The sequence below is a fragment of the Arachis ipaensis genome, chromosome B1, assembly GCF_059453495.1.
Source record: "Arachis ipaensis isolate K30076 ecotype BB chromosome B1, ASM5945349v1, whole genome shotgun sequence".
Taxonomy (NCBI): domain Eukaryota; kingdom Viridiplantae; phylum Streptophyta; class Magnoliopsida; order Fabales; family Fabaceae; genus Arachis; species Arachis ipaensis.
In genome coordinates this window covers 83,154,122-83,167,917 of record NC_142436.1, presented here as the reverse complement: position 1 = coordinate 83,167,917, position 13,796 = coordinate 83,154,122, and the positions used below count along the sequence as shown (strand labels likewise).

The following is a 13,796-nucleotide window of genomic DNA, read 5'->3' as shown; positions in this document are numbered from 1 at the left end:
AGCTCTGCTCTTTGGGCGCTGGACGCTTGGAAGGGGGCAGGAAGCTGGCGTTGGATGCCAGTTTTGGACCTTCTAATCCGAAGCAAAGTATGGACAATTATATATTGCTGGAAAGCTCTAGAAGTCAGCTTTCCATAGTCGTTGAGAGCACTCCATTTGGACTTTTGTAGCTCCAGAAAATCTCTTCCGAATGCAGGAAGGTTAGATTTAGATAGCATCTGTAGTGCTTTCTTTGTCCTTGAATCAAACTTCTACTCCAACTCCTAAATTTTAGCCAGAAATTACCTGAAATTGCCCAAAAATACAACAACTCATAGTAGAATCTAAAAATGTGATTTTAACACTAAAACCTAATCAAACTCAATAAAAACTAAATAAAAACTATTAAAAACTATATGAAATTGATGCCAAAAAGCATATAAAATATCCGCCATCATTTCCTGAGTGCTGCCAGCTGCAGCTTGCATTCCAGTCAAATGCTGAGAGATCATATTGCCCTGCTGGGTCAAGATCTTATTCTAAGCCATTATGGCATTTAGAGTATCAACTTTAAGAACTGTTTCTTCTGAGAGACCCCATTGTTCACAAGATTTCTTTCAGAAGAGTACATGAATTAGTTGTTTGCAACCATCTTAATGAGTTCTCTTGCTTCTGCATGCATTTTCTTTAAGTGGAGTGATCTAGCTGCAGATCTGTCCAATGATATTTTGGACATCTCAGACAAACTATCATAGAAAATTCCTATGATAGACTATTCTGAGAGCATGTCAGGAGGACACCTCTTGATTAGTTGCTTGTATCTTTCTCAAGCTTCATAGAGGGATTCACCTTCTTTTTGACTGAAGGTTTGAACTTCCACTCTGATTTTGCTCATCTTTTGAGGAGGAAAAAATTTAGCCAAGAAAGCATTGACCAGCTTTTCCTAAGAGTCTAGACTCTCTTTTGGTTGAGAATCCAACCATATCTTAACTCTGTCTCTTATAGCAAAGGGAAAGAGCATAAGTCTGTAGACCTCAATATCCACTCCATTGGTCTTAACAATATCACAAAGTTGCAAGAATTCAGCTAAGAACAGATGTGGATCTTCCCGTGGAAGTCTGATGAGCGGATAATTTATACGCTTTTGGCATTCTTTTTACATAGTTTTTAGTATGATTTGATTAGTTTTTAATATATTTTTATTATTTTTTAAATAAAAATCACATTTCTGGACTTTACTATGAGTTTGTATTTTTTTCTGTGATTTCAGGTAATTTCTGGCTGAAATTGAGGGACTTGAGCAAAAATCAGATTCAGAGGTTGAAGAAGGACTGCAGATGCTGTTGGATTCTGACCTCCCTGCACTTAAAGTGGATTTTCTGGAGCTACAGGAGTTCCAATGGTGCGCTCTCAATTGCGTTGGAAAGTAGACATCTAGGGCTTTCTAGGAATATACAATAGTCCAAACTTTTCCCGCGTTTAGATGACGCAAACTGGCGTCCAACGCCAGCTCTCTGCCCTATTCTAGACTTAAACGCCAGAAACAGGTTGCAAAGCAGAGTTAAACACCAGAAACAGGTTACAAACTGGCGTTTAACTCCAAGAAAGACCTCTGCACGTGAAAGCTTCAACGCTCAGCCCAAGCACACACCAAGTGGGCCCGGAAGTGGATTTCTGCATCATTTACTCATTTCTGTAACCCAAGTAACTAGTTTAGTATAAATAGAACTTTTTACTATCATGTTAAAAAAAAAATCTTTTGACCATATTTAGATCATTGTATGCGTTTAGGAGGCTGGCCTCACGGCCGTGCCTGAACATTCATCACTTATGTATTTTCAACAGTAGAGTTTCTACACACCATAGATTAAGGTGTGGAGCTCTGCTGTTCCTCATGAAGTAATGCAAAGTACTATTGTTTTTCTATTCAATTCAAGTCTATTTCTTCTCTAAAATATCCATTCGCACACAAGAACATGATGAATGTGATGATTATGTGACGCTCATCATCATTCTCACTTATGAACGCGTGCCTGACAAACACTTCCGTTCTACATGCTAAGAAAGATTGAATGTGTATCTCTTAGCCTTCTGATCATGAGATCAGAGTCTTCGTGGTATAGGCTAGAACTATTGGCGACCATTCTTGAGGTCCGGAAAGTCTAAACCTTGTCTGTGGTATTCCGAGTAGGATCCGAGAAGGGATGGCTGTGACGAGCTTCATACTCGCGAGTGCTGGGCGTAGTGACAAACGCAAAAGGATTACTGAATCCTATTCCAGTATGATCGAGAACCGACAGATGAATAGCCGTGCGGTGACAGCGCATCTTGGACCATTTTCACTGAGAGAATGGGAAGTAGCCATTGACAATGGTGATGCTCTACACAAAGCTTGCCATAGAAAGGAGTGGGAATGATTGGATGAAGACAGCAGGAAAGTAGAGGTACAGGAGGAACGAAAGCATCTCTATACGCTTATTTGAAATTCTCACCAATGACTTACATAAATATCTCTATCCCATTTTACATTTTATTTATCTTTTAATTATTAAAACTCTATAACCATTTGAATCCGCCTAACTAAGATTTACAAGGTGACCATAGCTTGCTTCAAGCCGACAATCTCCGTGGGATCGACCCTTACTCACGTAAGGTTTATTACTTAGACGATCCAGTGCACTTGCTGGTTAGTTGTGCGAAGTTGTGACAAAGTGTGTGAATTACATTCCGAGCACCAAGTTTTTGGCGCCGTTGTTAAGGATCACAATTTTCTGCACCAAGTTTTTGGCGCCGTTGCCGAGGATTGTTCGAGTTTGGACAACTGATGGTTCATCTTGTTGCTCAGATTAGGTAATTTTATTTTAACTTTAAGCTTTTTGTTTTTATTATTTTTAATTTTCAAAAAATTTAAAAAATAAAATAAAATAAATTATTCTATGGCTTCAGAATTTTTAAGAATGAATTCTAGAGTTTCAAGAGATATATTGAATCCTGGCTGGCTGTTAAGCCATGTCTAATCTTTTGGACCGAGGTTTCACTTATCCTTAAGAGAAGAGCTTCTTTGTCTTCTTCAGCAATTCAGCTGTTGTATGTCTGATTTGTATCTGTTGATGCTTGGCTGGCCGTTGGCCATGTCTAGTGTTTTGGACTGGAGTTTTCACTGAAAGCTTGGCTGGCTAGTAAGCCATGTCTAATTCCTGGACTGGAGCTTTAGACTAACATTGCATGATTCCTGGAATTTTAATTAGAAATTTTGAAATCCTTAATTTTCTTTTTCCAATTAATTTTCGAAAAAACCAAAATGAAAAATTAATAAAATCATAAAATCAAAAATAATTTGATGTTTCTTGTTTAAGTCTTGTGTCGGTTTTTAAGTTTGGTGTCAATTGCATGTTTATCTCTTTCTTGCATTTTTCGAAAATCCATGCATTGCATTCTTCATGATCTTCAAGTTGTTCTTGGTAAGTCTTCTTGTTTGATCTTTAAAATTTCTTGTTTGGTGTCTTTTCTTGTTTCTCATATGCATTTTTGAATTATCAATGTCTCAACATTGAAAATTTCTAAGTTTGGTGTCTTGCATGTTTTTCTTTTCTCAAGAATTTTAAAAAATAAGTTCTTGGTGCTCATCTTGACATTCAAAGTGTTCTTGTGTTTATCTTGACACTCATAGTGTTCTTGCATGCATCTTTTATTTTAATCCAAAATTTTTATGTTTTGCATCAATTTTATGTTTTTCTCTTTCTTCATTAAAATTAAAAAATCAAAAAAATATCTTTCCCATTTTCTCTCATAAACTTTCGAAAATTTGAGTTGACTTTTTCAAAAAGTTTCTAAATTTAAGTGTTTCTTATGAGTCAAATCAAATTTTCAATTTAAAAATTCTATCTTTTTCAAATCTTTTTCAAAAATTAAATCTTTTTCATTTTTTCTTTCATATTTTCAAAAATTTTAAATTTTGATTTTCAAAATCTTTTTCTTATTTTGTTTTATAATTTCAAAATCTTTACTAACAATTAATGTGATTGATTCAAAAAAGTTTGTTACTTGCCTATTAAGAAAGGTTCAATCTTTAAATTTTAAAATCATATCTTGTTGTTTCTTGTTAGTCAAGCAATCAACTTTAATTTTCAAAATCAAATCTTTTTAAATTTCTTTTTCAAATCTTTCTCAAAATAAGTTTCAATCACATCTTTTTCAAAATCAATTTCAAAATCTCTTATAACCTCTTATCTTTTCAAAATTGATTTTCAAATATTTTTCAATTAATCTTATCTTTTTGTTTAATTCTTATCTTTTTCAAAACTACCTAACTAATTCTCTCTCTCTAATTTTCGAAAATCACCTTCCTCTTTTTCAAAATACCTTTTTAATTAACTATTTGTTTTAATTTTTAATTTGATTTAATTTTGTTTTTCTTTTTAAATTTTCGAATTTCAACTTTAAATTTAAATTAAAAACAAAAATATTTTTCTTTTCTTTTCAATTATTTTCGAAAATTCTTCTCTCTCACCCCCTTCTAATTATTTATTTATCTACTAACACTTCTCTTTCTTAAAAATTTGAACCCACTCCCTCTTTCTGTGTTCGAATTTATTTTCTTCTTCTACTCACATAAAGGAATCTCTATACTGTGACATAGAGGATTCTATATTTTCTTTTCTGTTTTCTTCTTTTTCATATGAGCAGGAACAAGGATAAGAACATTCTTGTTGAAGCAGATCCTGAACCTGAAAGGACTCTGTAGAGGAAGCTAAGGGAAGCTAAAGCATAACTCTCTGGAGAAAATCTGACAGAAATTTTTGAAAAAGAAGGAGACATGGCCAAAAATAATAACAATGCAAGGAAGATGCTTGGTGACTTTACTGCACCAAATTCCAACTTGAATGGAAGAAGCATCTCAATCCATGCCATTGGAGCAAACAATTTTGAGCTAAAGCCTCAATTAGTTTCTCTGATGCAACAGAATTACAAGTTTCATGGACTTCCATCAGAAGATCCTTTTCAGTTCTTAACTGAATTCTTGCAAATCTGTGATACTGTTAAGACCAATGGGGTTGATCCCGAGGTCTAGAGGCTTATGCTTTTCCCGTTTGCTGTAAGAGACAGAGCTAGAATATGGTTGGACTCTCAACCTAAAGATAGCCTGAACTCTTGGGATAAGTTGGTCACGGCTTTCTTAGCCAAGTTCTTTTCTCCTCAAAAGCTTAATAAGCTTAGAGTGGATGTTCAAACCTTCAAACAGAAAGAAGGTGAATCCCTCTATGAAGCTTGGGAGAGATATAAGCAACTGACCAAAAAGTGTCCTTCTGACATGCTTTCAGAATGGACCATCCTGGATATATTCTATGATGGTCTGTCTGAATTATCAAAGATGTCATTGGACCATTCTGTAGGTGGATCCATTCACCTAAAGAAAATGCCTGCAGAATCTCAGAAACTCATTGACATGGTTGCAAATAACCAATTCATGTACACTTCTGAAAGGAATCTTGTGAGTAATGGGACGCCTCAGAGGAAGGAAGTTCTTGAAATTGATACTCTGAATGCCATATTGGCTCAGAATAAAATATTGACTCAACTAGTCAATATGATTTCTCAGAGTCTGAATGGATTGCAAGCTGCATCCAACAGTACTTAAGAGGCATCTTCTGAAGAAGAAGCTTATGATCCTGAGAACCCTACAATAGCAGAGGTGAATTACATGGGGGAACCCTATGGGAATACCTATAGTCCCTCATGGAGAAATCATCCAAATTTCTCATGGAAGGATCAACAAAAGCCTCAACAAGGCTTTAATAATGGTGGAAGAAACAGGTTCAGCAATAGCAAACCTTTTCCATCATCCACTCAGCAACAGACAGAGAATTCTGAGTAGAGTCCATCTAGCTTAGCAAATATAGTCTCTGACCTATCTAAGGCCACCTTAAGTTTCATGAATGAAACAAGGTCCTCCATTAGAAATTTGGAGGCACAAGTGGGCCAGCTAAGTAAAAGAGTTACTGAAACTCCTCCTAGTACTCTCCCAAGCAATACAGAAGAGAATCCAAAAAGAGAGTGCAAGGCCATCACCTTACTTGGTGAGGCCAAACCCAAAATGGAGGACGAGGACGTGAATCCTAGTGAGGAAGTCCTCTTGGGACACTCAGTGACCAATAAGGAGTTTCCCTTTGAGGAACCAAAGGAATCTGAGGCTCATCTAGAGACCATAGAGATTCCATTGAACCTCCTTCTGCCCTTCATGAGCTCTGATGAGTATTCTTCCTCTGAAAAGGATTAAGACATTACTGAAGAGTAAGTTGCTAAATACCTTGGTGCAATCATGAAGTTGAATGCCAAGCTATTTGGTAATGAGACTTAGGAAGATGAACCTCCCTTGCTCACTAATAAACTAAATGCATTGGATAGGTAGAAATTACCTCAAAAGAAACAGGATCCTGGTAAATTCCTAATTCCCTGTAACATAGGCACCATGACCTTTGAGAAGGCTCTATGTGACCTGGGGTCAGGAATAAACTTAATGCCACTCTCTGTAATGGAGAAACGTGGGATCTTTGAGGTGCAAGCTTATGGACAACGGACGTGTTAGTAAAGGTTGAAGGCCTTTACATCCCTACTGATTTCATAATCCTAGACACTGGGAAGGAGGAGGATGAATCCATCATCCTTGGAAGACCCTTCCTAGCCACAGTAAGAGCTGTGATTGATGTGGACAGAGGAGAGTTGGTCCTTCAACTGAATGAGGACAACCATGTGTTTAAAACTCAAGGATCTCCTTCTGTAACCATGGAGAGTAAGCATGAAAAGCTTCTCTCACTACAGAGTCAACCAAAGCCCCCACAGTAAAACTCTAAGTTTGGTGTTGGGAGGCCACAACCAAACTCTAAGTTTGGTGTTGAACCCCCATATTCAAACTCGAAGTTTGGTGTTGGGAGGTTCCAACAATGCTCTGAATATCTATGAGGCTCCATGAGAGCTTACTGTCAAGCTATTGACATTAAAGAAGCGCTTGTTGGGAGGCAACCCAATGTTATTTAATTATATCTATTTTATTTTATTTTATTTTTTTTTAGGTTGATGATCATGTGGAGTCACAAAAACTACTGAAAAATCAAAAACAGAATGAAAAACAGCTTTAAAAATAGCTCACCCTGGAGGAAGAACTTACTGGCGTTTAAATGCCAGTAAGAAGCATCAAACTGGCGTTTAACGCCAGAAAGAAGCATCAAGCTGGTGTTAAATGCCAGAAACAAGCAACAGACTGGCGTTTAACGCCAGAACAGAGCATGGATGTGGCGTTAAATGCCAGAAACAGGCTACTTTTGGGTGTTTAACGCCAAAAACAAGCAGCAAGCTGGCGTTTAACGCCAGACATGCATGCTAAGGGAGTTTTACATGCCTAATTGGAGCAGTGATATTAAGTCCTTGACCCCTCAGGATCTGTGGACTCCACAGGATCCCCACATTTTCTTCTCTCCTCTTTACACCTTTTCATAACTCTTTTCCACAAATACCCATCACCAATCACCTCAATCGCTCTTCCCCATCACCTCTTCAACACTCACATCCATCCTCTCTTTCCCAAAACCCTACCTACCTCTAAAATTCAAACCCTTTTCCCTCTCAAACCCAACCCTAATGGCCGAACCCTAAACCTTCCCGCACTCCTATATAAACCCCTCTTTCATTCTTCATTTTCACACAACACAACCCTTTCTTCTTCCCCTTGGCCGAATACACACCTCTCTCCCTCTCCTCCATTTTTCTTCTTCTTCTCTTTCTTTCTTTCTTCTTTTGCTTGGGGACGAGAAAACATTTTAAGTTTGGTGTGGTAAAAGCATAGCTTTTTGTTTTTCCATAACCATTAATGGCACCTAAGGCCAGAGAAATCTCAAGAAAGAGGAAAGGGAAGGCAATTGCTTTCACCTCTGAGTCGTGGGAGATGGAGAGATTCATCTCAAAGGTCCATCAAGACCACTTCTATGAAGTTGTGGCCAAGAAGAAAGTGATCCCTGAGGTTCCTTTTAAGCTCAAAAAGAATGAGTATCCGGAGATCCGACATGAGATCCGAAGAAGATGTTGGGAAATTCTCACCAACCCCATTCTACAAGTCGGGATCTTAATGGTTCAAGAGTTCTATGCAAACGCATGGATCACTAGAAACCATGATCAAAGTGTGAACCCGAATCCAAAGCATTGGCTTACAATGGTTCGGGGGAAATACTTAGATTTCAGTCCGAAAAATGTAAGGCTGGTGTTTTACTTGCCAATGATGGAAAAAAATGCACGCCCCTACACTAGAAGGGTCAACTTTGATCAAAGGTTGGACCAAGTCCTCATGAACATATGTTTGGAAGGAGCTCAATAGAAAGTTGACTCAAGAGGCAAGTCGGTTCAATTGAGAATACTGGACCTTAAGCCTGTAGCTAGAGGATGGTTGGAGTTTATTCAACGCTCAATCATTTCTACTAGCAACCGGTCTAAAGTTACTATATACCGGGCCATCATGATCCATAGTATCATGATTGGGGAGGAAGTAGAAGTTCATGAGATTATACCTCAAGAACTCTACAAGGTGGCTGACAAGTCCTCTACTTTGGTAAGGTTAGCCTTTCCTCACCTCATCTGCCACCTCTGTAATTCGGCTGGAATTGACATAGAGGGAGACATCCTCATTGAAGAGGACAAGCCCATCACTAAGAAAAGGATGGAGAAAACAAGAGATCATGGACATCAACAAGAGCATGAAGAAATTCCTCACCATGAAATCCCTGAGATACCTCATGGGATGCACTTTCCTCCACAAAACTATTGGGAGCAAATCAACACCTCCCTAGGAGAATTAAGTTCCAGCATGGGACAACTAAGGGTGGAACAGCAAGAGCACTCCATCATTCTCCATGAGATTAGAGAAGATCAAAGAGCTATGAGGGAGGAGCAACAAAGACAAGGAAGAGACACAGAGGAGCTCAAGAGCACCATTGGTTCTTCAAGAAGAGGAAGACGCCACCCTCACTAAGGTGGACCCGTTCCTTAATCTCCTTGTTCTTATTTTCCTATTTTTTGTTTATTATGCTTCATGTTTATTTATGTTTGTGTCTATACTATATGATCATTAGTGTCTAAGTGTCGATGTCTTAAAGCTATGAATGTCCTATGAATCCATCACCTCTCTTAATTGAAAACTGTTCTAAAAACAAAAGAACAACAAGTAAAGGGTTTTGAATTCATCCTTGAAACTAGTTTAATTATTTTGATGTGGTGACAATACTTTTTGTTTCCTGAATGAATGCTTGAACAGTGTATATGTCTTTTGATATTGTTGTTTATGAATGTTAAATATGTAGGCTCTTGAAAGAATGATGAAAAAGGAGAAATGTTATTGATAATTTGAAAAATCATAAAAATTGATTCTTGAAGCAAGAAAAAGCAGTGAATACCAAAGCTTGCGAAAAAAAAGGAAAATGGTGAAAGAAAAGAAAGAAAAAGAAAAAACAAGCAGAAAAAGCCAAAAGCTCTTTAAACCAAAAGGCAAGAGCAAAAAGCCAATAGCCCTTAAAACCAAAAGGCAAGGGTAATAAAAAGGATCCAAGGCTTTGAGCATCAGTGGATAGGAGGGCTTAAGGGAATAAAAATCCTGGCCTAAGCGGCTAAACCAAGCTGTCCCTAACCATGTGCTTGTGGCGTGAAGGTGTCAAATGAGAACTTAAGACTGAGCGGTTAAAGTCAAGGTCCAAAGCAAAAAAAGAGTGTGCTTAAGAACCCTGGACACCTCTAATTGGGGACTTTAGTAAAGCTGAGTCACAATCTGAAAAGGTTCACCCAGTTATGTGTCTGTGGCATGTATGTATCCGGTGGTAATACTGGAAAACAGAGTGCTTAGGGCCACGGCCAAGACTCATAAAGTAGCTATGTTCAAGAATCAACATACTGAACTAGGAGAATCAATAACACTATCTGAAATCTAAGTTCCTATAGATGCCAATCATTCTGAACTTCAATGGATAAAGTGAGATACCAAAACTATTCAAGAGGCAAAAAGCTACTAGTCCCGCTCATCTGATTGGAGCTAAGTTTTATTGACATTTTGGAATTTATAGTATATTCTCTTCTTTTTATCCTATTTGATTTTCAGTTTCTTGGGGACAAGCAACAATTTAAGTTTGGTGTTTTGATGAGCAGATAATTTATACGCTTTTTGGAATTATTTTTACATAGTTTTTAGTATGATTTGATTAGTTTTTAATATATTTTTATTAGTTTTTAAATAAAAATCACATTACTGGACTTTACTATGAGTTTCTATATTTTTCTATGATTTCAGGTAATTTCTGGCTAAAATTGAGGGACTTGAGCAAAAATCAGATTCAGAGGTTGAAGAAGGACTGCAGATGCTGTTGGATTCTGACCTCCTTGCACTCAAAGTGGATTTTCTAGAGCTATAGGAGTCCAAATGGCCCGCGTTCATATGCGTTGGAAAGTAGACATCCAGGACTTTTCAGAAATATATAATAGTCCATACTTTGCCCGAGTTTAGATGACACAAACTGGCGTTCAAAGACAGCTCTCTGCCCTATTCTGGAGTTAAACACCAGAAACAGGTTGCAAAGCAAAGTTAAATGCCAGAAATAGGTTACAAACTGGCTTTTAACTCCAAGAAAGACCTCTGCACGTGAAAGCTTCAATGCTCAGCCCAAGCACACACCAAGTGGGTCCGGAAGTGGATTTCTGCAACATTTACTCATTTCTGTAACCCAAGTAACTAGTTTAGTATAAATAGAACTTTTTACTATCATGTTAAAAAAATCTTTTGGCCATCTTTAGATCATTGTATGCGTTTAGGAAGCTGACCTCACGGCCATGCCTAAACCTTCATCACTTATGTATTTTCAACGGTAGAGTTTCTACACACCATAGATTAAGGTGTGGAGCTCTGCTATTCCTCATAAAGTAATGCAAAGTACTATTGTTTTTCTATTCAATTCAAGCCTATTTCTTCTCTAAGATATCCATTCGCACACAAGAACATGATGAATATGATGATTATGTGACGCTTATCATCATTCTCACTTATGAACGCGTGCCTGACAAACACTTCCGTTCTACATGCAAACAAGCTTGAATGTGTATCTCTTAGCCTTCTAATCATGAGATCAGAGTCTTCGTGGTATAGACTAGAACTATTGGCGGCCATTCTTGAGGTCCAGAAAGTCTAAACCTTGTCTGTGGTATTCCGAGTAGGATCCGTGAGGGGATGGCTGTGACGAGCTTCAAACTCGCGAGTGCTGGGCGTAGTGACAGACGCAAAAGGATTACTGAATCCTATTCCAGTATGATCAAGAACCGACAGATGAATAGCCGTGTGGTAACAGCACATCTTGGACCATTTTCACTGAGAGAATGGGAAGTAGCCATTGACAACGGTGATGCCCTACACAAAGCTTGCCATAGAAAGGAGTGGGAATGATTGGATGAAGACAACAAGAAAGTAGAGGTTCAGGAGGAATGAAATCATCTCTATACGCTTATCTGAAATTCTCACCAATGACTTAGATAAGTATCTCTATCCCATTTTACGTTTTATTTATCTTTTAATTATTAAAACTCTATAACCATTTGAATCCGCCTGACTGAGATTTACAAGGTGACCATAGCTTGCTTCAAGCCGACAATCTCCGTGGGATCGACCCCTACTCACGTAAGGTTTATTACTTGGACGACTCAGTGCACTTACTGGTTAGTTGTGCGAAGTTGTGACAAAGTGTGTGAATTACGTTCCGAGCACCAAGTTTTTGGCTCCGTTGTTAAGGATCACAATTTCGTGCACCAAAGTCCATGGAACTTGCAATTCTGTTGCAGAAGAGAGACTAACTGAGGTTTAAGCTCAAAATTGTTAGCTTCAATGGTAGGTACAGAGATACTTCTGCCATAAAAATCAGAGGTAGGCATGGTGAAGTCACCAAGAACCTTTCTTGCCTCTCCTTCATGTTTGGCTATGTCTTCAGCTTCTTGTTCAAAATTTTCTGAAAGGTTTCTTCTAGAGTGTTGTGCTTTAACTAGTTGTAAGCTCCTCTTTAAATACCTTTCAGGTTTAGGATCAAGATTAAAGAGAGGTTCTTTATCCCTGTTCTTGGTCATGAACAAGAAAAGAAGAAACCAAGGACAGAAGAGAATGGGAGCTCTATGTTCAAGAACAGAGGACTCCATGTGAGATGTGAAGAAAGAAGAGAAAGAAGAATGAAGATAGAAGAAGTAGAACAAGAATTCGAATAAAGAGAGGAGAAGCATTAGAAGTAGAAAAGATAAACAAGATTTAAAATATTTTTGTTTTTGTTTTATTAATTTATGTAATTCAAAAATAATGGTTAATGAATTAAAAAGATTTGAAAATTAAATGATGAATTTTCGAAAATAGAAGAGAGAGAAATAGAAGAAGAGATTTTGAAAATTATAAGAGAGAAGAATTAGTTACGAAGTTTTGAAAAAGAAGAGAGAGAAAACAAGTAACTAATTAAGAAAAGATTTGAAAACAAGATAAGATAGAAGATTAGAAAAGATTTGATTTTGAAAATATTTGAAAAAGTCAACAAGATAAGATAAGAATTAAAAAGATTTGGAAAAGATTTAATTTTTAAAATTTAAAAGAACATAAGATAGAAAAGATAAGATAAGTTAGGTAAGAAAGATAACATAAGAAAGTTAAGAAAAGATAAGTTTTAAAATTAAAAAGATTTGAATTTAAAATTTGAAATTTGAAATTTAAATTTTGAATTTTGAATTTTGAATTTGAAACAAGATAAGAAAAAGATTTGATTTTTGAAAAGGTTTGATTTTGAAATTTGAAATAAGATAAGATAAGATTTTTTTTATTTTTAAGAAAGATAAAAAGATAAGATAAGATTTTGAAAAAAATATGATTTTTTAAAAGATTTGATATTGAAAGGATTTGAATTTTGAAATTTAAAACCAAGATAAGGTAAGATAAAAATTTTGAAATTAAAGTCTGAAATTTTAATTAAAATTTTCGAAAAATTAATTAAAGATAAGAAAAGATTTTTTTTTTTTGAATTTAATGATGAAAGAGAAAAACAACAAAAAGACACCAAACTTAAAATTTTTAGATTTAAGACACCTACTATGCGAAAATTAGAAGGAAAAACACAAAGAGACACCAAACTTAAAAATTTTAGGATCAAAACAAAAAGAAAAAACAAGAACACTTTGAAGATCAAGAAGAACACTAATAACAAAACTCAAAGAATTCAAAGAAAACAAGAACATGCAAAGGACACCAAATTTAAAAATTTTAAAAACCAAAGACAAAATTTTCGAAAATTATAAATGAAAAACACAAGAAGACACCAAACTTAAAGATTGACATAAGACTCAAACAAAAGACACTATTTTTTAAAATTTTTAGAAAGAAAGACTTAAAGAATTCAAAAATTTCAACAAGAACAAAAACAAAATACTCAAACCAAAAATAAAGATTAAATAAAGAAAAGAAAAGGTTTTTGAAAAATTTTTGAAATTTTTTTGGAAAAGTTTTTTATTTTTCGAAAAAAAGAAAAATAAAATAAAAGACTCTAACAAAATTAATGACAATCCCTAATCTAAGGAACAAGATAATCCGTCAGTTGTCCAAACTCGAACAATCCCCGGCAACGGCGCCAAAAACTTGGTGCACGAATCCCCATACTTCGTACAACTGTACCAGCAAGTGCACTGGGTCGTCCAAGTAACACCTGAACGAGTCAGGGTCGATCCCACAAGGATTGTGGTTTGAAGCAAGCTATAGTTATCTTGTAGATCTTAGTCAG

General features: G+C 36.3%; 2 non-coding genes across 2 annotated transcripts; one reads left to right on the top strand and one right to left on the bottom strand.

Moving 5' to 3' along the window:
• Positions 1–759: 759 nt before the first annotated feature.
• On the top strand, positions 760–868 carry LOC148577261 (small nucleolar RNA R71). The gene has a single exon (XR_015903937.1). It is a non-coding gene; the product is annotated as a small nucleolar RNA R71 (small nucleolar RNA).
• Positions 869–5,188: 4,320 nt separating this feature from the next.
• On the bottom strand, positions 5,189–5,296 carry LOC148577260 (small nucleolar RNA R71). Its single transcript, XR_015903091.1, has one exon. It is a non-coding gene; the product is annotated as a small nucleolar RNA R71 (small nucleolar RNA).
• Positions 5,297–13,796: the final 8,500 nt, after the last annotated feature.